The following is a 26,704-nucleotide window of genomic DNA, read 5'->3' as shown; positions in this document are numbered from 1 at the left end:
AAAGCTGAGGCTGCTGAAGAGGCCAGAGACCAACTTGGCCATCTCTTAGTGCAGACCCAGGTCACTGAGCCTCAGCTTCACAACCACCACCCGTCATGAGCCACCATTGGCAGGACTGGCAGCAACACAGTAGGTATCTTCTATGCTTGTGATAATATTTTATTCTCTTGCTAATTATGCTGTTTTAAATGTGCATTTTATATTTTACTTCCTTTCGTAATGTTTCCTTTTGAAACGTTTAATATATTTTTTGGTTAATTTTGCTAAGCTAAATGTGCATTCTGTAGCTGACCTCCTTTATAAGGTTTTATTTTGAAATCTTTAAGATACTATTTTAGTTCCCTGCTAATTATGTTGCTTTGTAAGTATACTTTATATTTGACTTTCTTCAGTAATGTTTTATTCTGGGTTGTTTTATTTGATGTTTTAATGTGTTATAAACCACTCTGAGATTTTTTTTCCTTAAAAATATAAAGTGGTATAGAAATGAAATGAGTCGCCATCACCATCATCATTAAAAAAAAACACAACCCAAATAATGTCTATAGGGAAACCAAATCAAAACAAGAAAGCTCATTGGGCAGGAATTAACCATGGGCATAGCCAGAATTGGGGGGGGGGGTAGAACTGAGCTGTTAAGTATTTCTGTTTATTTACTTGATTAAAGCCCCCCCCCCTCGGCTTCACCCATGTAATGAACACCATCAATGGAAGCTTGCACAAGGATTTCTGCCTGCACAACAAGAGGAGTTTGCATTTGATATCAAGCTTTATCACTACCTGAAGGAGTATTAAGTGGCTAACGTTCTCCTTTCCCTTCCTCCCCCACAACAAACACTCTGTGAGCTGAGTGGGGCTGAGAGACTTCACAGAAGTGTGACTGGCCCAAGGTATCCCAGCAGCTGCATGTGGAGGAGCGGGGAAGTGAACCCGGCTCACCAGATTACGAGTCTATCGCTCTGAACCACTACACCACACTGGCTCTCGGGGCTTTCCTTCCATTGTGTGTCCCCCCCAAATAGCTCTGGGGATTTAAGACACCCCCAGAACAGCATGGGGGGAGGGGGACCATTCCATCTTGTGAACTGAAATGCTTGCTGAGACAGAACAATTGGAAGAGTGTGATGGTGACTTCAACCCATCTATTCTTATTCTTTTACATTTTAAAAGTACCCTCTTTCCTTTCCTTTCCTTTCCTTTCCTTTCTTTTCCTTTTTCCTTTTCAAAAGGCAACTCAATCACCCAGCAAGAAAGACGTAAGGCAATAACTTCCCACAGATAATTGCTTGCATCATTGAGGCTCAGGTGTTGCATGGCTAAGACTATAGTCCTAAACGCTTACTAGAGAGTAAGCCTAACACAGTGACCTCTAAATGAATACAGGATTTCATTGCATTATTCTCTTCTTGAGAAGTTTTCCAGTTCATGCTTATCCCATCTTTTGGGCATACTAAGTATGCCTGGGCCCTAATGCTCCAGAATACATAGTCCTCCACTTTATGCTGGCACTTACAATTGTTCAAAATCAATATAAAATATAAAATTCATCTTTATGGTAGCTTCACTCTCTGTAGCAGGTTGATTAAACCCCAGGACATAGGCTTTTCCGCAGCTATCACACAACAAATGCACAGTTTTTATTCATTTCCAGATAATTTCAGTCATGGAAGCATTATTGTTGAGTGATAGCTTCTTCTCCTACACCCACAGTGCTCAAACAGCAATATATTGCTGTTGCCTGGAAAATAGTGGTGCTTTCTCTAGCTAGAGGGCCAGTGTGATTTGGAATCCTTTGTAGAATTAGAGTTAATTGAAGTCTCATTCTCACTATATCTTTTAAAACACTATGATACCACTTTAAAAAGTCATGGCCTCTGCCCAAGAAATCTGGGAACTGTAGTTTGTTAAGGGCATGCAGAGCTGTTAGGAGATTGCTGTTCCTTTCCCAGAGCTACAATTCCCAGAGCGGTTTGACAGTCAATCCCTCTTCCCAGAGAACTCAGTGAATTGTAGCTCTGTGAGGAAAGCCATGCCAGAGGCACAGTAGGTGTGGGTTGGCTCAGTGTTGGGGCTGCAGAGGAGACTGGCATGTGGAGGCAGGGTAACTCCTGTGATCAGATTCCTCAGTTGCTGCATCCCCCTTAGACAGCTCTTATGTTTTGTGAGATCCTTACGCTGCCCATCCCAACCCACTGTGTCCCTTCCTGGAGTCATCGACTGGGAACTCCTTGAGCTCCTCCCACCCCTTGTCCTGATCTGACCAACCCCTCCATTTCACCGCCATGAGACTCATGGCAGTGCCGTTGATGGTAGATTAGATTCAAAGCAGGATGACCAGGCATACACAGAACACAATAGGGTTTCCATACATGACTGCATAGTGAAAATGTGCAAAGATGGTCACCCAGCTGGGAGTTGCAAGTGTACAGTAAGTAGAGCAGAGTATCTGCTCAGGGGTGGATTTTGGTAATCATTGGTAATATGGCGCCCTGAGAAAGGCCAAAATTTGATGCTCCCAAATGGATCTTCTCAGTTATGGATCTTCTCGATTTAGCACCCCCTTGGCTTGGTGTCCTGTGCAGGGGAACTACCTGCACCTCCCGAAACCTGTTTCTGTATCTGCTAGCAGGTTGCTTTGTAAATCATACTTAGTCCAGGAGTCTGAAAGCAGCTAAATCATTCGGGGGGGGGGGGGCGAACATATTTACTGAAAGAGATGGACAAAAGAGTGGAGATAACAAACCTATTTTCTGAAAGGAGACTAGTACATGCTTGCTGGATGTTTCTGGTGCTAGGTAGAAGGTCACTTCTCAGTGTTGTCAGTTATTGGATGGCAGAGTGTTGCCCTGGTTGCATTAACCTATAGCATGGGAGGATTGGTTTGGGATGAGGGGCTCATGGCCTTCCAGGTGTTGCTGGATTCCAGCTCCTATCATCCCTGACCATTGGCCATGACCAGGGGCGTTCAGGTGGCATGACACTTTTTTCTGCATTTCAGCAGAGGGTGGAGGCTAATCCTGACAGTCTTGTCCTGTTGCCATTAACTGCTACTGGCAGTGAGAAGCAGACAAAATTGAGGTAGAAGGACTAAATGGAAGTGATCAGAGAGAAAACAACCAGTTCTAAACAATCACTAAGGACAGGACATCACACTGCAATGTTTGAGATTGGCACATGCACCACTGATCAAATCTGCTTTTTAACCAGCTGGAAAGGCTTCATGGTGTTCTGAGGAATTCGGCTTTGACATCTGCCGTGAACTATAAATCGGAGTTGGAATGGAAGGGATCTTTTGTAAATCCAATTTGATGTGATGTGAACTTCTTGAGTGAGGTTTTATGGACTGTGTGTGAATGATGCAGCCTAGGTTTTCTGCATTCATTGTAGTCAGGAATCCAGACTGATGGTACAGAGTTTGCCCCTTGACTAATCATATTAGCATTGTTGATGGATATGCAGTAATTTTTAATTAGCTCGGCAAGTTTATTAACTTTGGTGGACTGACAGTATTAGCAGCTGTGAAATGCCCATTTTGAAGAAACCAGATATCCATGAAAATAGGTCGGGATTTCTCATTACAATTTTTGCAAAAGCCAGAATTTTAGATACAGCTGTGTATGAAAAGTTCCACTTTTGAACTGTGTCACATGCTCATGGGAACATCCTGCCAACAATGAGTGCATTCAAGAGTGCAGCAAACCGGCCCCTGCACACCAAAACCTCCCTCTGACAATATTCCCTCTGTGGTCCCAGCTACTGACATGACCCAAACTCCACTTCTTGTCCTCAGTGTTTGTTTACATCAATAGCTCTCAAAGTGTGAGGTGGGTTTCTCCAAGGAGGTAGAGTTGCTAGGGAAAGCGAGAGCAGAGGTCAAGAATAAAGAAAGAAAATGGGAAGGGGGAGAGGCTGGAAGAGAAAAACAACAAGAGAAGAGTCTCTTTTTGCAGGCATTCAAATGGTACTTAAAGCCATCACTAGGAACCTTCTATAAGTCCCAAGGATATGGTCAAACACTTTGTGAATGGTACATTTACTTACACTTTGTATCCCCATCATGACTCCTAATAAGGTGTTTTTGTGGCAGGGGAGACTCATAAAAGGTGTCATTTAAAGGCCTATTCAGGTTGGGATGCTGAGAAGCCAGGCTCCTCTGTCCCAACAACTGCTTCTGGCAGCACCTGTTACATCAGACTGTAGAGAAGAGAAGGAGCGAAGAGAAGGGATGGAGAGCCACTCTATCAGGACAGTTGAGAGACCATCCTTGATCTTTTTCATTGCAGCTGATCTTTAGGAGAACTTACAGCTAAAAACTTGCATCTGATATTGCTTATATCCCTGTCCCTCCCATTTTTTCCCCTTTTGTGTCCTTCTGTATTAGATGGTAAGCCTGAGAACATGGACTACCTTGTTTGCATTGATTCGTAAGCTGTTCAGGCAATGCAATCCAAAGAGGGGATGGAGAAGGTACAGAGCAGCAGACCTCTTATGGTATCCACTGCCTTGCTAAATTGTGCTTGCTTGGGCTCCCCCACTTTTTAAAATTTTGCTGTGCCAGCAGATCCATGGCCAGCCCTGCAACACCTCCACTGCACTTTCTGAAGTTGCAGTAGGGCCCATCCAGTTCCAGGACCACTGGATGCTGGTTGTATCTTGTTGTGGACTATGGAGGAATGGTGTGAGGCATCAGTTGGGGAACCCCCAAGGAAAGAAGGCTCAGAGCTTGGGGAGTGGTTATGGGGAGAAGACTGGGAGGAGGAGGTAATGGAAGCTGAAGAGATAACAGGGTTTAGCGAGCAGGAAGAGTCTGTGGCAGAGAGCACAGGCGGAAGCAGAGGCAGGAGAGGAGGGTGGCCCAAGAGGCAGAGATGAAGCAGACTACTGAAGAAGCCAGGGAGGACCCCACTCCTGCTGTAACCAGCTCCCCTTCTCCATGGCCTCCCAGAGCACACAGAGACATTCCCAGGAAGGAAAATGGAAAGGCGGTGAATAGATGGGAATATAAAATCTATGTTACCAAATCTCTTGGGAAGAAGGAAGGAAATTAAAACATTGTCATAATTTTTTTCAAGTAGGAAATAAAGAAAAAGACACTCATTTTTATTTCTTCCATAAATTTTGCACTGAAGGCTATAGGAATGGGAAAAACATGCACAATGACTACCAACTGTGACAGAAGCTGTAGGTAACTACCCCTCTGCACCTTCTTCATGGGCAACACAATCCCTAATCATGTCTACCCAGTAGTAAGACTTGTTGAATTCAGTAGGGTTAGGACTTCAGCCTATACTGCTTACCGCATTTTTCACTCTATAGGACGCACCGGACCATAGGAGGGGGAGAATGGGGGCGGATTCTCCCCCTCTCTGCTCAGTGCCCCTTCAGCGAAGCGGCAGGAGAAACGGAGCCCCTTCCATTTCTCCTCCCACTTCACTGAAGGGGCGCTGCGCAGAGAGGGAAAACTGTGCAGCGCCCCTCCAGCGAAGCAAAGCCTGGAGAGCAAGAGGGATCAGTGTGCACAGACCCCTCTCGCTCTCCAGGCTTCAGGCGGCTAACTGCAAGCCTTCGGAGCGCAGCAGGAATTCCCGCTGTGCTCCGAAGGCTTGCGGCTTCCGGGGGCTTCAGGCGGCTTCACGTTGCTATTGCTGAAGCCAAGGAGCCTGCATTCACTCCATAAGACACACACACATTTCCCCTTAATTTTTGAAGGGGAAAAAGTGTGTCTTATAGAGTAAAAATACGGTACTTACTTTCATTCACACAAACTGTTTGAATATTAGTCTTTAGTGACATTTGTTTCCCTTCCTGTTCATAGGTAAAAATAAAAAATACCTTTTCCTTAACTATGTCCTTATGCTGTGCTTTATGACTGTCATGTCCAAGATTTGGGAACAATGATAAAAGCTGCAAGGTTCCTAGCATGAAATGAGTAGATTTTAAGGAAACCCCTTAGGGACCTGGCAGTAGCATTCAAGCCCTGGTTTTGAAATGTTACTGATGCAATCAAAGTTTCCATCTTTCTTATTTTGGCAACTTGAGCTGTAGGGCATAAGAGATGACAGAAAACCTCACAGCCACTTTTCTTTTTCCAAAACACCCATTTCCTTAAATGCTTCCAAATTAGCCTCCCTTATTGCGTTTATTCTTCCTCTCGATGTTGTTATTATCCTGTTTACCCAACGTCACTCTCTGAGCGTCTCCAGGCTCCTTCCAGCCAGCACACACAATACGTTACAATTATATAATTATACCATTGTAATCAAATAATTAAGATACATGTTAAACACATATTAGAGTCTACAAAGAAAAACGAGCTGTAGACACAGGCAAGGCATGAGCAAGAAAGGGGAGGCTGGAAAGTGGGATGTTCTTTCAGCGATCCAGATGCTCCTTCTGGCTTTGGGCTTTGGTGACTAACTGAGGCTGAGTTGTTCAGATAGCTGAAGAAAATAGGACGTCACTGTCTGTGTGGCAAAGGCAGCGCCATCTTATCAAAGGAGATTTTTGAGAGCGTAATGGTTTTCTTTATTTTAAGTGTTTTATACTGCCCTTCAATTATACTTCCAGAGCAGCTTGCAAAAATGCTACAACAATTAAAATGCCAATACAAAAAAAAAAAGAAAAATAAGAACGTGAAAGTTAAAAGCTACAAAATCATAAAAGCAGCATGAAAGACGCAGCAGGATTAAAATTGCAGCTAAAATGCTCAGGAAACTAAAAAGATCTTAGGCTGGCGCTGAAAGACAATAAGGTAGGTGGCAAGTAAACTTCACTGAGGAGAGTGTTCCACAACAGGGCCATCGCCACCACCAGGAAGGCCTTCCTCTCATAGACCTCACTCATCTTACCTCAACAGCGACACCCACGGAAGGTCTTCCACTGAACATCTCAATGTACATTTGGAGACAAATGACCCTTCTAATGACTGTGCTAGTTCATTCTGAAGAGGCTCTACCTGCACTGTGCTAGATGAGGTTCCCTACCAGCTAGCCAGAGGAATGAACTGAGATGAGCTGGCTAGGGTGTTGGCAATGTACAGTACAGGCCCCAATATGCATTAAAAGACTTGAAATCCGGAGCTCTTAGCCACTGTGCTACAGTTTGCAGAGGCCAAAGCTCACATTCTGAACAGCGGGAAGCCATTATGGAAAGATGACAGAACTATCATGGGCTTTAGTTTTAAATATTTTTCTTTGTATAAATTCTCATCTTTTTTAAAGCATTCTTTAGAAAGTCCATTACCATAAAAAAATAAAAAGTAGATGAAAATATTGTTAAAAGTTATTCAGTTTTCCTGCCAACCTACCAGGTTATGCTGATGATTAAATTAACTGATATTTGTCATGTTAGACAAGGTAGATTGACAGCTATGACAAAGTTTGCTTTCCGAATGGAACAGTTTTATTAGTTTTTGGAATCAAATATATCATTCCTTATCAGCTCAATTGGATACTTTGAATTTTTTTACAATATTCTATCATTTCTATATTATGGACAAGATGTTTGTATTTTTGACTTTGAAAATAGAGAATAGAATGTAAATGCAATAATGAAATTAACCTCTTGCATTTTTTTTAAATAGTGCTTATTGCACTCGCTGATGCCACTTCAAAGTAAACTTGTGTTGTGCTGATGTTTATCTGAGAACAAATGGCATTAAACTGGAAGCTGAAAAAGAAACATATTCCAGAACTAATTGATAGAAGTTCATGTTTTGTAGTTGGCAACCAAATGAAGGTTAATCTACTGTTTTTAACCCTAGGTCACTGCAAGTAGTGCACTATACAATAATGCAGCTCAGCTTAGTGCCCTGGCATCTCTGTGTAAGAGTAATCACATTGTATTGGGAGCAGAGGTGTAGCAAGGTCAGGAGGAGGAGGAGTTTGGATTTGATATCCCGCTTTATCACTACCCGAAGGAGTCTCAAAGCGGCTAACATTCTCCTTTCCCTTCCTCCCCCACAACAAACACTCTGTGAGGTGAGTGGGGCTGAGAGACTTCAGAGAAGTGTGACTAGCCCAAGGTCACCCAGCAGCTGCATGTGGAGGAGCGGAGACGCAAACTCAGTTCCCCAGATTACGAGTCTACCGCTCTTAACCACTACACCACACTGGCTCACACAGGTGGTACCCGGTGCGGACATTTTTTTTGTCACCCCCACAGATTTCAATTTCTTGCGAAGGTTCCCCCAAAGTTGTTCAGATTTTTTTTGCAAAGGGTCCCCCAAAGTTGTTGAGCTTTTTAAAGGAACAATAAAGGAGAAACTTTATTCGCCATAGCAACAACAGAACATTACAATATACACGGATCAAAATAAAAGTTGATTATGGAAACACAGTTTAGGATCCTGAGCCAGCAGTCAGATAGTGGACCTTAGGACCCCCCAAAGTTATTCAGATTTTTTGGGGCAGGGTCCCACAAAGCTGCTGAGCTACCTTTAGGGAGGCTTGCTGCACGGAACAGTTAGAGAGGGCTGGTGGTTCACAAGACAAAATCACAATATAAAAACACAAAACACATAGCATAATAAAAACAAGAAGAACCCAATAATCTCCCCCCCAAAAAAACATTGTGTAGGTGGCTGATGGATGGAAGGTCTTGCAATTGGGCAGGTGATTAGATTAGATTAAATGGGCTGGTTTCTTCCAGTCATGACTGACTCTATCATACTAATAAGAGAGAAGGGTTGTAGCTCAGTGGTAGAGCATCTGCTTTGCATTCAGAAGGTCCCAGGTAGGGCTGGTAACATCTCCCTTCTGAAACCCTGGAGAGGTGCTATCAGTCAGTTCAGATAATACTGAGCTAGATGGAGCAATGCTCCAACACAGTATGAAGCATTTTCCAATGTTCCTATTACTAATCTGATATCTAAAAACTGCAATCCTCTGCACACTTACTGTAGGTAGATCTCCTACTTAACTCAGTGGGATTTACTTATGAATAAATGGGTATAGCATAAGGCTCAACGCCTTATAATTCTGTGGTCAGAAATATACTTATTGACAGGAAAGAACCCCAATATTATTAAAATTATTTAATATATTAAGACAATCTTTCTAGGCATTTTCAGGATGGCAAGTAAACTGTACAGAGCAGTATGTCCAGTAATCATCACCCTAAGATCCCTTGTGCTCGTAGGACAAGACCTGCCAAGGAAAACAAAGAACTTATTTATGTATGCTACAACAGCAGCAAGAGTCTTGATAGCACAAGGATGGAACAGCGAGGAAATCCCAACGAAAGAACAGTGGCAAGAAAAATTGATGAGCTACGCAGAGCTGGCTAAATTGACATACAAATTGTGTGGCAAGGACAACTGTGACTTTAATGAAGAATGGGAGCTTTTTACAAATTATCTAAAAAGACAACAAAAAGAACTGGACTCCTTGGCAGGTTTTGAATAAACATGCAGAAATTTATTGGTTGATAACATGGTAGATAGAGAATGTATAATTTTGTATGTATAATTTTATAATATGCAGAGAATAATATGTGTTGAGAAATCAGAGAGAGGAGCTGAGGGAAGTTTCGGGGGGGGGAGAGGGAGGGTTTGATGGGGGGAAAGGGGGAAATAATGAATATGATATGTTTTGATATTTTGTTATGTTGAAATTGCTAATAAAAACATTTTTTTTAAAAAAAAAGATCCCTTGTGCTCAAGATTACAAGGACTGCTGCAATTTTCCAATTGTGGCTTTTGTAAATGTCTTAAGAGGCGAAACAAACACCATGATATCATTAACATTATTAAAAATGTTAATATGGTCATTCCGGGCTTTTCAGTAGGATAAGTAAACTGCACAGGATAGTTTGTCCTTTAACCATCACCTTAGGGTCCCCTGTGATCAAGATTACAAGGACCAGAGCAGCTCGCCACATTGTGGCTTTTATAAATGCCTGTCATATCCCTGGGGAAGTGCTTTTAGCAGTTCAATCAACGCCCTGAAGTTAATAAATTCTATTCAAAATGACTTGGTTAACCAAGGTCCTCGGGGGCATGGCAGGAAGTCCTCCAGGATGGCATTTGAAAATGAGTCACTCCATAGCTTATACCTAAGTGACTGCATTTTATTACTTTCTTCTTGTGAACCTTTTCCATGCCTCCCTCATGCAGCAACTAACCCAAACGCTATTTTATTTTCTGTGTTTAATCAGCTCTGGCCTTGATGGTGCTAGCTCTTAAAGGAAACCGAGCAGGTCCTAGGGCAGGAAACGGCAAGGTGTGTTCTTTCGCATAACATGAGCAAGAGATTTAATACTGTGTGTACAAGCAAAAACATTTCGCTTTAACAGGAGTTCACAATCATTGCTCCCTGGGGAACACATACCATGCAACGCTAGATGCAACAGCACTCTCAATAGAGCATTTGGTTAAGAACTTAGGTTCAGGATGAGAACTTTGCTTCAGGATGAGAACAGAAATTGTGCTCCGGCGGCGTGGCGGCAGTGGGAGGCCCCATTAGCTAAAGTGGTGCTTCAGGTTAAGAACAGTTTCAGGTTAAGAACAGACCTCCGGAACGAATTAAGTACTTAACCCGAGGTACCCCTGTATATGTATATATCAGATGATCAGTGGCACCTCACACCTGGTTTCTCACCTCTGTGGAAGAGATTTATATCTGCCCATGCTTCCCCTTGAAAGAACAATATATCTTAAAACTATTTTACTATTGACTAGGGATGGAAGGATCTGTCAATTTCAGTTTTCTCCATTTTTCTGGTCTTAAATTTGGTTCTCTAAATTTCTGCAGCAATTTACAAGTTTTCTTTTTCTGAAAAATCCACATGAAAATTATTCTGTATTTTAGTGCAGCCCCCTAAAAGCACATTTTTGTATGTAATTTTGACTAATGTGCACAATTTTGTGAGCAATTTTTCCTAATATAATGGTTTTCTATATGTTATTTTTACTAAGATATCCATCTTAGGCCCACTTTTACTTAACGTATATACCTTTGTAGGTAAGGTAAAAGGTAAAGGACCCAGTTCGAGTCCACACAATGGGTTGAGCTCTTGTTGCTTTGTCCCAGCTCCTGCCAACCTAGCAGCACTTTTGCAAGCACTTGTTGGTTGGAGAACTGCATTGAAAAATTCAGTGCGAATTTTGGATGTGTTTGGGTTCGCACATTGTTTCTGAAATTGCAGAATTGATCAATTCTGCTTTAAGTATGAGCTAAATAAATTTCTCTCCCATGCCTACTACTGACACAATCCTTGTAATTTTGAGCACAAGGAACCATAATAATAATAATAATAATAATAATAATAATAATAATTTATTATTTATACCCCGCCCATCTGGCTGAGTTTCCCCAGCCACTCTGGGCGGCTCCCAATCAGTGTTAAAAACAATACAGCATTACATATTAAAAACTTCCCTGAACAGGGCTGCCTTAAGATGTCTTCTGAATGTCAGGTAATTCTTTATCTCTTTGACATCTGATGGGAGGGCGTTCCACAGGTCGGGCGCCACTACCGAGAAGGCCCTCTGCCTGGTTCCCTGTAGCCTCACTTCTCGCAATGAGGGAACCGCCAGAAGGCCCTCGGCGCTGGATCTCAGTGTCCGGGCTGAACGATGGGGGTGGAGATGCTCCTTCAGGTATACAGGACCGAGGCCGTTTAGGGCTTTAAAGGTCAGCACCAACACTTTGAATCGTGCTCGGAAACGTACTGGGAGCCAGTGCAGATCTCTCAGAACCGGTGTTATGTGGTCCCGGCGGCCACTCCCAGTCACCAGTCTAGCTGCCGCATTCTGGATTAATTGCAGTTTCCGGGTCACCTTCAAAGGTAGCCCCACGTAGAGTGCGTTGCAGTAGTCCAAGCGTGAGATAACCAGAGCATGCACCACTCTGGCAAGACAGTCCGCGGGAAGGTAGGGTCTTAGCCTGTGTACCAGGTGGAGCTGGTAGACAGCTGCCCTGGACACAGAGTTAACCTGCGCCTCCATGGACAGCTGTGAGTCCAAAATGACTCCCAGGCTGCGTACCTGGTCCTTCAGGGGCACAGTTACCCCATTCAGGACCAGGGAATCCTCCACACCTGCCCGCCTCCTGTCCCCCAAAAACAGTACTTCTGTCTTGTCAGGATTCAACCTCAATCTGTTAGCCGCCATCCAACCTCCAACCGCCTCCAGGCACTCACACAGGACCTTCACCGCCTTCACTGGTTCTGATTTAAAGGAGAGGTAGAGCTGGGTGTCATCTGCATACTGAATTGTTATGTTTAAGGTAGTACATGCATCACCAAATAGAAAAAAGGAGGACACATATTTGCATAATATTTGGTTAGGCTAATTCATATGTATATATGCAAATTGAAAAATGATTAATTTAAATAGAAATGTAGTACATCTCACCATAGTGGGTAAGACAGATCAGGTGATCTGTATGCCTGTTCAGTCTTTTGTCCAAGTGGAAGTCTGTTGATGGGCAATTATTTATCTTTAAACCAGACATGAGTCAAATAGCCCTTAAAACAGAGAACCAGCATTTGTAAAGTAGACACAAGAGTCCCTCTAGCTTCACTGCTGGCATCAGTTATTTCTCAATATTTCTCAAAAGAAGATAGTGACTTGGGCTAAAATAGCATTGCCATATTGCATAATATGAGCAAGGTAACATGAACAAGGCTATTATTTCAGAAGTTTCATCTTTTGTGTCTCAACAGTAGTGAGATCCTTATCAAGAACAGGTCTGTGGGTTGCCTGTTCCTTGTAATCTCAGTGTGGGATGGTGGTGTGAGTATCACTACTCAAAATGCTATCTAGCATTATTTCACTTCTGAGGGGTTAACAAGAGTGTTATCATGATGTTTACAATCAAAACGCATGTGGCTCAAGTGATAAAAGGCAGTCGAGGCATCCAATCTCAGAGGATGTGAAGACAATGTAGCCTTGAGGAGGAAGAGATGGATCTTATTATTGAAAATGGTTTGGCAGGCTGGGAATGGGCAAACAAGCCTGGGCAATTGTTCAAATTGTAAGCTCAAGAAGGAGAGTGAGAGAGAGAGAGAGAGAGAATGAAAAGGCGATCATATGAAACCACACTCTCCCCTGAAAAAGATATTTGTTTCAATAAATCTTTTATGACTGTTTTTCCTTTCACACTTGAAGATGAAATGTAGCAAGTTGCCAGTGACTGATGGGTCAGGAGCATTTCTGCAAGTAAGCAAGAACTCCAGGGAGCCTTGGGCCAAGAAGTGCACAAAAGCAATTTAAGAAGCTGTGTGGAGTTTAAAGACCACTGTTGCCTATGCTGCTGAAGGCAGATCAGAAAGGCCTAATCATAACTGGGCCCCAATGCAATCCATAGATTCTAACTCCTGCTTCAAGATTCAGCAATAGACTGCAGGGGTTTGGGATGAAGCCTTCATATCCAGCTGGCATCCTCAAGGCTTGGGACATCATAGCTCTTGTTTCAGAACATTATTTATGTTACATCCATATGACACAGCAACATGCTGAAAAGGTAGGGCTTCATCCTTTAGTGTTTATGGTGAGTGCATTTTGTTGGGTGGCTCTCAGTGTGATCTCTCCTCCTCTTCCCTTCTGCATTATTTTAACCCAGGAGAAATATGGATTGTTTCCTTCTGCCCAAAGAGCTGTTTTATTAGAACACTGTAAGCGGGCATGGATTTAATTGATGTCCACCCCAAATCCCCAAGATGAACAGGGTTGATTGAAAATCTGCAAAGGGAAGGGGAGAGAACAGCTGACAAAATGTCATCAGTTTGTGCTATGTTTGCAAACTGGCTTGTTTTACTAAGTTTTTATATATACTGGAAGCCTCCCAGAGTGGCTGGGGCAACCCAGCCAGATGGGTGGGGTACAAATAAATTATTATTATTATTATTATTAGTAGTAGTAGTAGTAGTAGTATGTGGTGGGGGGAGAGGAGGAGGAGGAGGAGGAGGAGGAGGAGGAGAAGAAGAAGAAGAAGAAGAAGAAGAAGAAGAAGAAGAAGAAGAAGAAGAAGAACTGTGCAACCTTGCAAATTTCTGTGACATCTCCCTTCATTTTGCTTCTAACTGTTGCCAGTTCTGTACTGCTGTAGTATTGACAGGTGTTGGGCTGCTTTCACATATTCAACAGAACATGAGCTACTGCAAGTCTTCCAAACAGCTGTTTCAGATTGGGATGGGGATGAATATTGCTGCTCCTAAACTCATTATGAAATTGGCTTGCTATTTTGATGATACTTTAAAACTGTGGGATAAACTGTGGGCCTCATATAACCAGCATGCTTAGCTCCAGTTAATGCATAAAGGGGTTAAGACCATAGACTAAGCAGTCCTGCCAAACTTAACTAGGTCACACCCCCTCACCTCGGGAGGAAGAGTTACCAAATTGAAATACTTTATTGTCACTTGTACAACTTGTATACAGTGAGATTACACAAATGCCTTTGTCCTTTCTTTTCCACCATGAGAATCCAACCAGAAAGGACGTCTGGGCTTATCATTCCAAGCCCAGACCGCACGGCTTTAGCAAGTCATCTTTGTGTTTCTATACAAATAATTTAGAATCATTTTACCATGGGGCATTTTACAAGAAGCAGGGGCAGAGTTGGTGGTGCAACCACCATGGAACGAGAAATGATAGTACCACCCAACATCTATATTTGTTTATTCATTTTTTTGTGAGTTAATGTCCCCCACAAACACATACTAGTTGTTAACTGCTGTTGTTAAACGCACTTCTTCTATCACTAACAGAAACTGCTGTTAGGGCACCGAGCTGCATGGTCTTCCTTATAAATAAACAGTCACTCTGAAGTGCACAGCTGTCTGAATCCAGCAAGGCTTTCTCATTCACTATCAAATGTAATTTTATTCTGTTGAGAAGTACAACATCTTGTTCCTTTCACTGAGGTGTGTGGGTGGGTGTCACTTTCAGTGGATATGTGATTTTCATTTTGCTGTTACAATCAAGCTTAGCCTGTTTGTCAAATACGCATAAGTTTTGTGACGTCCCCGTGGACTTGCTCATCTGCTCCTTTTAAAAGTTAAACAAAACCCAGAAGCTTATACCTCGGATGTGTAGTAAAAAATGGCTTGGCAGCTTCTTAGTAGTGCTCAAAAGATTTCCCAGAAGGACAACTGTCTCAAGAACAAAGGTCATGTCTGAAATAAGTAGGTCCAAGGATGAAAAGGTCAGTTTGAGGGGTTGATTCTTGTCTTTTGTTATCCTGGATGGATCAGTGACCACTCTATAAGGTTTGGCTGGTTAACTCCAACATTCAGTGTCACTGAAACATTCAACCTGCCTAAATTTATTCTAAACCATTAGTTGTTTCCCATTCGTGAACCGCTCTTCAATTGGGAAGGCAAGCAGGAAGTGGCTTGTGTGACTTATTGAACATAAACTGTGGCCATGGCAACACGTGCTTCTTTTTAATTGAACCTGGATACCCTATCAGTTGGTCCCCAAGGCATCTTTGTGGTTGATCGCAGACACATTTCCAATCATACCACCCTGACCTTCATTTCCTGCTCTCATATATATTTAATAATTTCTTCTTTTTCTGAAGCATACAGAATTCATTATTCAGCAAAAAAGCACCCAAGAAACATGTTCTTTGCAGTATCACCCTTAATTAACCACCCTTACATTATTTTCTTTTGCTTATCCATTTGGCATCTGTACACTGAGACAGCCCTTGGTACACCTCTTGCCTTCATCAATGCCAGCCAGGCAGTCAGCCATGACCAGATAAGAAGAAATGGAATTCCTTATCTCACATAAAAACCCCTGCAAAAGGTCAAGGTTAGCAGGAATAGAGAGGGCCCTCCAAAGCAGCAGCAACAACAGCGGCGGCGGCAACAACAAAAATCCCTTTTCAAATCACCATGGCAACAAAATGGTGCATCATGGGAGGCCAGGAAAAGAGGGGCCTATTTCATTCTTGCAACAATCTTTCCACTCCATTACCCTCTTTATCAAGTATCTCTACATTGGGGCTGAGTGTATATCTGTGTCATGGAGCAGTGCAGATGATTCAAATACACATTGACCTTTTCAGTGGGATCTGGAGTTCCTTGTGGGAGTTTCTGCATCTCCCCTTCTTCTTGTTTCCCTCTCATCTCCGCTTCGCATGACCTCACTCTCCCTGGCCTTCTCATCAAAAACTGTGTAACAAACTGGTGAGGCTGTGAAGGGTGGGTTAAAACTCAGGGAGAAGAATCGACTTTGGCAATGCTATGGAAGTCAAGACCTCGAATGTCAGTGTGGTGCATCCATGAGGAAGATTAATGACTATTCTAATAGAAAATAAAATAAAATACAATACAATAAAAAAATGAGATGGGGATAAAAAGGGACAAAGACAGGCAGGCTGACTTGGCTTTGATCCCTATTTAATTTCCTACAGATGAACAGGTTTGTGCCATGCAGTCTTAACAGGCATAATGCTTACATTCACCTTGATGGAAGAAGGGAGAGGCTGAGAGAATGAGAAATGTGAGAGAGATATCAAAAAAATAAATATTTTCATGAGTAATTGTCTATGATTTTGAAGTATGCCTAGCGGACAATAAAAGAGTGGGATTCTGAGTTCACAGAAGTCAGAGTCTTCATTTGATTGAAATTCTCAGTTCATGAAAAAATATTTGAGCCTAGAAAGCATAATTCTTTCTGAACTTCTCTCCATTCTGTTATTCAGTGAGACGTGGACTAGGCTGGGCTCTTCCCACTGAATTAACTCTTCCTTTTGAGAGGGACTCACTTGTTAGGGTCGCCAGGGACAGCTGTCTGCTCTATAGGGACCTTTCTATGAGGATGCGTGGTTTGCACCATGTAGCATTATTAGACAATCCATCCATCCATTAATTACCTTTGTATCCCACCTTAGATTCAACTTTAAACAATGACTTTGCTAGTGAAATATTTAACCTACACATTCAATTGGAAAACAAATGCTTTGAAAAGGAACAAATACTTAGGTAAGAAATGACAGATTCTTGGATTTCTGCAAGTGGCTGTCTTGAATCTGAATAGTTGCCAAAGGAAGAATAGCAAACGATGGCTCTGCAAATGTGATACTTCTCCAAATTTTTGTTGCTGGGTTTCTGGAGACACGTAGGAACTTGCCTTATACCAGTCAGACCAACAGTCCCTGTTGCTCAGGATATTCTACACAGGGAATATTTTCCAGCCCTACCTGGAGAGGCTGGGAGGTTAAACATGGGACCTTCTGTGCACAAAACTGATGCTCTACCACTGAGCTATGACCTTTTCCTTTGTGTCGAGGGCTGACTTTGAATAGATCACACAAAGGGAGCTCTGCTACATATGAAACCCTGACCCAGAACCATGTTGTCCATGAATGATTGAACACCCAGCTCCCTGTAAACCTGCAGTGTTCTACTGGCCTTGCTCTGCTCCCAAGAGACATCTCTGTGCACTAGGCTGGGTGTCCTGGCTATCTGAGGGCAACCAAGTCTCCTTGGCACTGTGGGACTTGGGCATGTGACTTGACACGAGATGAGAAATGCCATGCCAACAACGGGCTGCAGGCATGGGGGCTATTGTTTTGTTTGATACTATGTTATGTATTTCTGTGTTTATATATTGTAATCCGCTCTGTGGACCTCGGATGAAGGGTGGTTTAGAAATTTAATAAAGAGTAAATAATCAATAATAACATGTCCTGGGTCCAGAGAGAGTGATCAGTGCACAACAGTGTGACCAAAAGAAAATTTTCCCATCATGCACTCACAATAAAAGCTACCGTATTTTTATATTGGAACTCTTGTGGGCAATGTATGAGAGTTGAGTCCTACATATTTTTATATCCACCCATGTTATTTACCATGTTAATAGCGTTGCCATATTATAGTCCCACTGAATGATTTTATTAAGTGGCCCTGTGGCATCTTCCATGCTGTGCTTGTCGTTGTCACATTGTTTTCATGTGGGGAAAAGGACATGCAGGAAAGAAAATGGTGCTTGGGAGATGAAACAGAAGTCTGAATAATATCTTATCTCATCTCCCTGCCTCCCTCTCTTTCTCTCTCGGCGGTGTTTTTCACAGGTCAAAAATCAATTAAGAGCATATTTCATTGGGAACACTTTAAACAATGTAATATTTCATTAAATATTACTGCAAGCTCCATCAGATTTGCAGTCCAAGTGTGAATTACAAAATTACCCAGATTCTTTTAATAAGTTTCTTCAAGCTTACAGGCACTATAATGCAAGATACTCATTGTGTGGCTAATTCCATGGAGAGTATGTTTATGGAAACTAATATCCATTTGTGTTTATATACTGCTGCAATTTATCATCTATATTTTCCCATATAATACCCACTGACCAAAGGTATGTGGTCTTCTTTGTGACACCACAGATTTATAAAAACAAGGAGTCCATGGGTGAAGTAATTTCCCTAGACAATAACTCTTAAGTTATTCCCAGATAATAACTCTTACTCCCCTATGAGGAAGCATTGCTATCCCATACAGCTTTGCAGCTCCTCTTATACAGTCCTTGAATGTGTGTGGAGGATCACCTTATACCCCCTTTAATCTTCTGAGTCCCTAACTGAATTCATGGCTGGATTTTGATTTGGGTTAGTGACTTCAGAGCGAATGTTCGTAACCACTGTGCTACACTACCGTGCTCCTTTCCTTTCCTCTATATTAAGGAGGCACCCAGGGTACCTTGGTGTTCAGAGTTTAGGTCCAACAACATCTGAGGACCTAAGGTTGAAGAGCATCACTTTAGAATTATCCTGTCCTTTATGGTGAATAGTCATTAAAAACATAACATTGCCTTGCTAGGTCTACCCAAAGGGCCACCTAGTCTAGTAGTCTATTTCTAGCAGTTAGCCTCACTCCAGTTGACCTTGGGAAGCTCCCTAGCAGGATCACATCATTTTGGGCAGAAATGTTTGGCTTGACAATAATGCATGGTAGGAATGAACTAAAAAGGAGGACCATAGCTCTCAATGGTCACCTTACAGTCCAAGAGTTGTGCAGAAAACTGCAACAGAATTATGACAGGGGGAAATTATTGGAGGATAGCTCAGTCGGCAGAACATGAGATTCTTAATCACAGGATTGTGGATTTGAAACCCACACTGGGCAAAAAGATACGTGCCGGGGGTTGGACTAAATGACCCTCATGGTCTCCTCCAATTTTACAAATCTATTATTCTAAGTCTAGGAGCCCCAGGTCAAAGTGAAGGTAATAAGGTTAGCAACTGTGCCTTGATGAAAAGGAGAAAGTCAAATTATGTTGTTTAAAAGTTGCCTGTTCAGTGACCACCAAATAATGCTTGTGCCTGGTATGATTTTCATAATCATTAACTTCTATTGGCCACCCTATTGCTGTCATTGGTGAGTGGAAAATTCAGATGTCACTGGTGAGTGTCTTCTTCCTCCGCATCCTCACATTCTTCTAAGAGGGCTTGTAAATGGATCCTGTGAGTGTCAAGTCCAGATAACTAATTTATCCCTTAGAGCTCAATGGCCCCATCTTCTAGCCATATATATCTCCTGTCATATTCCTGACTACACTGCAAATGCCCTCAGATGGTGTTTTGCTTCAGAGTCTGCACAATGGCAGAGGTGGAGGAGCACACTGGGTGCGTAGGAAAATAATTAGACCAGAGGCCAAGGCAATCCAGCAGAATGTCAAGGACAGGAATAAAGCTGGAGGTCAGTGATTAGAAACCCCAGGGAATGCACCAGAAGGAATCAATGGAGGTAAGAGAATTCATGGAAGAAGCTAATCAGCAGTGGTGAAGTAGTAAAATTTGAACTGCAGCAGCACATCATTACAGTCCCCAGAGTCCTGCCCCCCAAGATGGTCCAAAAATACAGGCAATAGTGCTGATCCATTTTATATCTATTAAACCACACACCCACCCCAGGAATTGCCATCATTGTGTCCACAGGTGTGAATGGACCCATAGAGACCCCTCCCTCATTGCTGAAATTAGGCTTGAAAGAAGCAATTTGGTGTAACCAGCGGTGTGTGCTTTGTTGTGGCCTCTGTGTGGTACCAGCAGCAGTTTCTCTGGATTGCAAATGGACCTATGGACCCAAGGAAGCTGGCAACCCTTGGTATAAACACACACACACACTGACTTCACCAGCTTAACTTGTAAAACACAGTGATCTTTAACAAAACATCTTCAGTCAACTGAAGCAAAACAAAATAAAAAAATTCCTTCCAGTAGCACCTTAAAGACCAACTAAGTTAGTTCTTGGTATGAGCTTTCGTGTGCATGCACACCTCTTCAGATACACTGAAACAGAAGTCACCAGACCCTTCTATATAGTGAGAAGGTGGGGAGGGGTATTACTCAGAAGGGTGGTGGGATTGGGTGATTGGCAGATAGCTGTGATGAGCCTGTTGACGACTCTTAACGACTGCAAGAGTCGTTGTAATGACTGTAAGAGTCGTCTTTAAGGTGCTACTGGAAGGAATTTTTTATTTTGTTTTGACTATGGCAGACCAACACGGCTACCTGTCTGTAACTGGAACTGAAGCAAAGGCAGTCTTGTGAGGCTATATCACCACTTAAACTGAAAGGGGAAAGTAGTAAATGGAAAAATATATATCTAGCCTCTGCTTGATAATTTCCCTCATTCTCTGGTTTTCCCCATGCTAATCTGTCACAAACAAACTTGAAAGCCCCATTATCACTTCATTTACTTGCCATAGCAGGAAGAATCCATCAATTACCTTGGTGCGCTGGCAGATTACATAATCACTCTTGCTGTGAAAAAAGTCCCAGAGCTCCCATCGCCTACATTTCCCTTCCATTGCACTACTGCTGATCAGTGTTCTGGCATAGTCAAGGCTTCTATGCAAGTTTAAAGCAGAACAGACTTTTATAATTTATTTATAATTGATTTATTTCATAAGATGATTCTTTGAATCCAGCATCTCCACTTTGGGCCGGTGCCTCTCATGTGATTGACTGTGGGAATATGCACCATCAACAGGCTTGTTTGTTTTTAATGTATATCCTGCCACATACATTTAAGTTCACAGGCAGTCTCCCTTCTAGGCACTGACCATACACAAACCTGCTTAGCTTCAGCAATTTGGTGGCTATATATGCCTTGAGTTGATACACAGGGACCCTTACAATCTTAGTGGATAACCTGGAGCTGCTACTTACATGAATCCAGATATGCCCCAGTTCCCAAGATGGTGGCTTCAAAAGGTGCCACATATATGCCACTGTCATCTGCAAAGTTATAAACAAACAAACAAATTTGCATGCAAATTTGTATTCAAATACAGTCAGACCACAAGTCATGCAGTGGTTATGTTTTGGAGATTGTGCCTAAATTGAAAATCATGTATAGTCAAAACGCATTGGGTGCAATGGTGGGTTGGACTGCTAAAGTCCTTTATCCAAGATGCCCAACCCCTTTCTGCTCCCCCTTTCCTTCCTTCCTTCCTTCCTTCCTTCCTTCCTTTTTTTGCCAAGCTCATATGTGCACAAGTTAAATGTGTGTAATTTGTGGGTTTACGGTAGGTAACATGACATGCATTTTCCCTCAAAATATGCATTCCTACATGTAATTTGATATATATTTTTGAGCAGAGACCTGCTTCAGAATATTCTGGAAGAGAACTAAGATCCAATCTGCAATTAGTCCAGAAAGTATGTATCACATCAGCTCATTTCAGAATTGACAAAACTTGAATTCCTCAAGTATTCCTAGCCTTCCCAGCCCATTTTACACATCCCCTCCTCTTCTCCAAGATGCCACCTGCTTGGGGAGGAGTGGGTGATTGCATAGGGGTAGGAAGAAGATGCCATGCTAACCAACTGGACTTGTCAAGTGTATTCATAGGGAACCCTAAAAAAAAAATGTTGAAGTTAAGAATTTAACAAAAGCCCTCCTGAATCAGGCCAAAGGCTCATCTTCTCCAGTATCCTGTTCTCACAGTGGCCAACCAGATGCCCATGAGAAGTTCACAAACAAGGACTTGAGTGCAAGAACTGTGATTCCAAGCAACTGGTATTCAGAAGGTATTTTTCTGGTTTCCAAAGGAACATTTGAAAGCTCTTCCTGAATCAAATTAGCTTTGGGGATGAGCCACAAGGTTCTCATTCATTTCTTTTAAATAACTAGAATCTCATTTTTCCAATAAGTTCCTCCCCACACAATCAAAGTAAAACCGAGGCAGAAATGAGGCTGGCCCAGCCCCCTTACAAGCATTAGGTAAAGGTAAAGGTACCCCTGCCCGTACGGGCCAGTCTTGACAGACTCTGGGGTTGTGCGCCCATCTCACTTAAGAGGCCAGGGGCCAGCGCTGTCCGGAGACACTTCCGGGTCATGTGGCCAGCGTGGCGAGCCAGAGCCGCACACGGAAACGCCGTTTACCTTCCCGCTGGTAAGCGGTCCCTATTTATCTACTTGCACCCGGAGGTGCTTTCGAACTGCTAGGTTGGCAGACGCTGGGACCGAGCAGCGGGAGCGCACCCCGCTGCAGGGATTTGAACCGCCGACCTTTCGATCGGCAAGTCCTAGGCGCTGAGGCTTTAACCCACAGCGCCACCTGCGTCCCTCCTTACAAGCATTAGCCCTCACTAAAAGTTGACATTTTCACTATCCATTTGCTAAACAATAAATCTCTTTTATGCACAGTCTGATTATTGATCTCCTTTTGTCTGTTATCTCTTTCGTAAGGGTGCAGCACTTGGCTTCTCCTGGCTGCCCACTTGCACAAGGTGAAGTCCCTGGAACCCCCCTCTGGATCCAAAAGCTACTTTGGGACACTTCCGTGATGTTAAACAGTCATAAAATCCACCCGCCACAGCTGTCTAAAATGGAGGTTATTGCTTTTAGAGCAGATGGAGTGGTGCCAGAAGATGGAGAAAGATGGAGGGATAAATCCTGCAGTGACAATATCTAGGGAAGGGACAGGTTGACAGGCAACCCCAAAGAATCATCTGACAGTTTTGCAAGTCTTAAGGTCTAAACTCCCGCAAGGATAGATGGGAAGTATTTGTAGTTAGGTAATTTTTGACTGCCCTTCATGTAGGGCTTTTTAGTCCAGAAGAAAGACAAGCTACTGGGGTCATAACAGAGGTGAATAGAAAATTATACATGGTGTGAAGAAAGTGGAGAGAGGATTCCCCTCTTTTAATATTAGAACTTGGGGGACATCCAATGAAGCCGAGCACTGGAGGATTCAGGACAGGCAAAAGAAAGAATTCGTTCCCACAATATGTGATGTTGGCCACCAACTTGGATGGCTTTAAAAGACAATTTGACAAATTGTAAAGGTAAAGGGACCCCTGACCATTAGGTCCACTCATGACCGACTCTAGGGTTGTGGCGCTCATCTCGCTTTATTGGCCGAGGGAGCCAGCGTACAGCTTCCGGGTCATGTGGCCAGCATGACTAAGCTGCTTCTGGTGAACCAGAGCAGCACATGGAAATGCTGTTTACCTTCCCACTGGAGTGGTACCTGTTTATCTACTTGCACTTTGACATGCTTTTGAACTGCTAGGTTGGCAGGAGCAGGGACCGAGCAACGGGAGCTCACCCTGTCACAGGGATTCGAACCGCCAACCTTCTGATCAGCAAGTCCTAGGCTCTGTGGTTTAACCCACAGCGCCACCCGCATCCCATTGTAGGTCTCAATATTTTCTCTGCTCACCCAGGGCAAAGGCAAGCGAATACCTCTGTACCAGTGCAACATCACAGCATTATTATGTATGATATCATCAGAGTGACTCAGCTACTACACAAACAGCAGGCACTCTTAGTAAGTTTAGCTTAACCACATCATCTAAAACTGTTTTGTGGCACAGAAATGCTTGGAGATGGGGTGCAGGGGCAAGACCCAGTAGTCAATGCATTTTTCTGAGTGAAGTTGCATCCAAGGCCATCTTTAGCAGATGCGGCGCCAGGGTGCAAATATCTACCCAGTGCCCCTAAATTACCACAGATAGTTGGGGGGCACAGCTGGTGGATGTGCAGGGAAAGGGGAGGCTGCTGGCAAAGCCGTGCAGCTCCCCCACTCACTGGGCGCACCTGAGAGGCCAGCGCCTTGGCGCAGTGAACCACTAAACCCTATGGGAAAGTTACAGATAGGTAGCCGTGTTGGTCTGCCATAGTCAAAACAAAATAAAAAAATTCCTTCCAGTAGCACCTTAAAGACCAACTAAGTTAGTTCTTGGTATGAGCTTTAGTGTGCATGCACACTTCTTCAGATATCTTCTTCGTATCTGAAGAAGTGTGCATGCACACGAAAGCTCATACCAAGAACTAACTTAGTTGGTCTTTAAGGTGCTACTGGAAGGATTTTTTTTATTTTGTTTTCCCTATGGGAAAGATGGCTCTGGCTGTATCTGAAGCAGTGCGAGACTGTGCCAGAAACTCCCTCACCGCATTTGGCCTCTCCAGGGTCAAATACTGAAATACTGATTTGTTCTGGAAGTTTCAAGCAGAAGCTGGCTGTGTGGAGGCCCTGTGATGTTAAAAAGAACAACAACCCTACCCGCAATCATTGGAGCCATTTTGGCTGTTTAAAACAGTCTCTCTTTTAAATTAATGTGGCAATGAATGAAGAGATAAACTAATGAATATTGTAGTAAAGGCTTCCCTTTCACGAGACCACCATTTATTTACAGCTTTCTCTTCATTTCCTCCTTGTTCTGTCCTTTATTATGATAGCCTTTCCTCAGACTGGCTGACCAATGGTTAACTACTTCACAGGTGCATCCCTCTTTTTATTAACACACACTGAGATCTGGAGCTGGTAGAGATAATTAAAAAGATTTAATTAGATAGTGAGTTTAGATATGTCAGCTTTGTTCTGACATCCTCTCACAACAGTCAGACAACTGGCCCTTTGTTCTCTGCCTGATTCCAGGCTTATATAAGAGAGAACTGCTGGGTAACTAACATGAGGATGGCATTTGAAAATTATAAGGGAGGTTTTGATTCTGCTTGGAGGCTGAAGTAGGCAAGATGGACCTACTGTGATGCTTTCATATTTTAGGGTCTCTAAGAGGCCTTGGTGAAATTGAATATCTGTGGCTTAAGTGTTATAGGTTTGCTAATGCTTGGGACAACAGTATGTTGAAAAAGGCATACTAGTGTGATGTCCTGGCTGTTTTCCACAGACACTCTATTCCAAGACTCCCACTAAGTAGAAGGAAGGACAAAGGGGTTATGAGAGTTCACACCATTTCACTAACTAAAAAAGAAACACTCAAATAGGTTGGGGAGACAATGTGAAGATAGGTCCATGATGTGCATACAAATCTTTCCAAAGGGAGACACATTTGAACAAAGGGTTACATTTCTTCACTCCCATAGGAACCAATCCTCTATATTGTTTAATTTCCAACCTATCCTTAGTGCAATGGATATTGACCATTAAGCTCTGTTTACGCGGCTCTCATAGTGCACAAAAGGAGATAAGGCATTGAGGGTGAAGTGTACCATCCTAGAAGGAAGGACAGCAGGCATGTGAGACTGTGGTTCTCTCCAGACCATTCCATGAAATGACCTATAAAGCCTTAAATGGTTCAGCACTGCAATCCCCAAGGACCGCCTTTCCGCATACGAACCACCCCAGACCCTGAAATTACATGAGGCTCTTATTCATGTGCCCCCACACTATGGCTATGTTAGTCATACCTTTAAAAGCACATTCAAAACACATTTTACCTTTCAAAGAATTCTGGGCATTGTAGTTTACCACTCAGAGTCACATTTCCCAGCAACCCTTAATAAATAGAGGTAAAGGTACCCCTGCCCGTACAGGTCAGTCTTGACAGACTCTAGGGTTGTGTGCTCATCTCACTCTAGAGGCTGGGAGCCAGCGCTGTCCGCAGACACTTCCAGGTCACGTGGCCAGCGTGACGAAGCTGCTCTGGCGAACCGGCACCAGAGCAGCACATGGAAATGCTGTTTACCTTCCCGCTGTAAAGTGGTACCTATTTATCTACTTGCACTTAGGGGTGCTTTCGAACTGCTAGGTGGGCAGGAGCTGGGACTGAACGATGGGAGCTCACCCCGCTGCGGGGATTCGAACCACCGACCATGCGATCGGCAAGTCCTAGGCGCTGAGGTTTTACCCACAGCGCCACCCGCGTCCCTCCTTAATAAATAGCAGCATACAAATGCAGTCTCCATCCTTTAATATAACAGTCGATCCCAAAACTGTAGTTGATTATCATTTTTTTAAAGACATGTTGAAGCTGATATGATGGAGGCATAATTGCCTGGGATACACATGCACTTTGTGTGTGTGTGTGTTTCACTGTTATCTTCAGTCAAAGCCATTTTGGAGCACTACAAACAACTGCACGACTTGTGCACAGAGATGGAAATGGGGGTGAGCACACACATCATGCACAAATCCCATGTTTCACCATTTCCCTGGTGTGTGTGCGTGTGTGTGTGCGCATGGAGGGAGAGGCAGAGGTAGAGGGAATCTGTCCACAGCCCATTTCTGTTGAGGTAAAACTACACTCACCATTGGAGATTGTCTTATCATTGTTGCTTGCCCTGCAACATAATAAGCATCTGTCAAAAATGGTTTAGGTGTAATGAATCATGCCTCACTGGTAAGGGTTGGAGTCACTGACCCTTGAGGTTTCTCCATTTCTATGATACAATGTTTTAATGGTCCTGGAGCAGCTATTTATATATAAACCCATTTGGTACACAATGATGTAACAAAATACAGCACTGAACAATGCTCTAGAGCTTCTCC

Source organism: Podarcis cretensis, assembly GCF_951804945.1.
Source record: "Podarcis cretensis genome assembly, chromosome: 5".
In the NCBI taxonomy this organism is placed as follows: Eukaryota; Metazoa; Chordata; class Lepidosauria; order Squamata; family Lacertidae; genus Podarcis; species Podarcis cretensis.
This window is presented reverse-complemented; position numbering follows the sequence as displayed.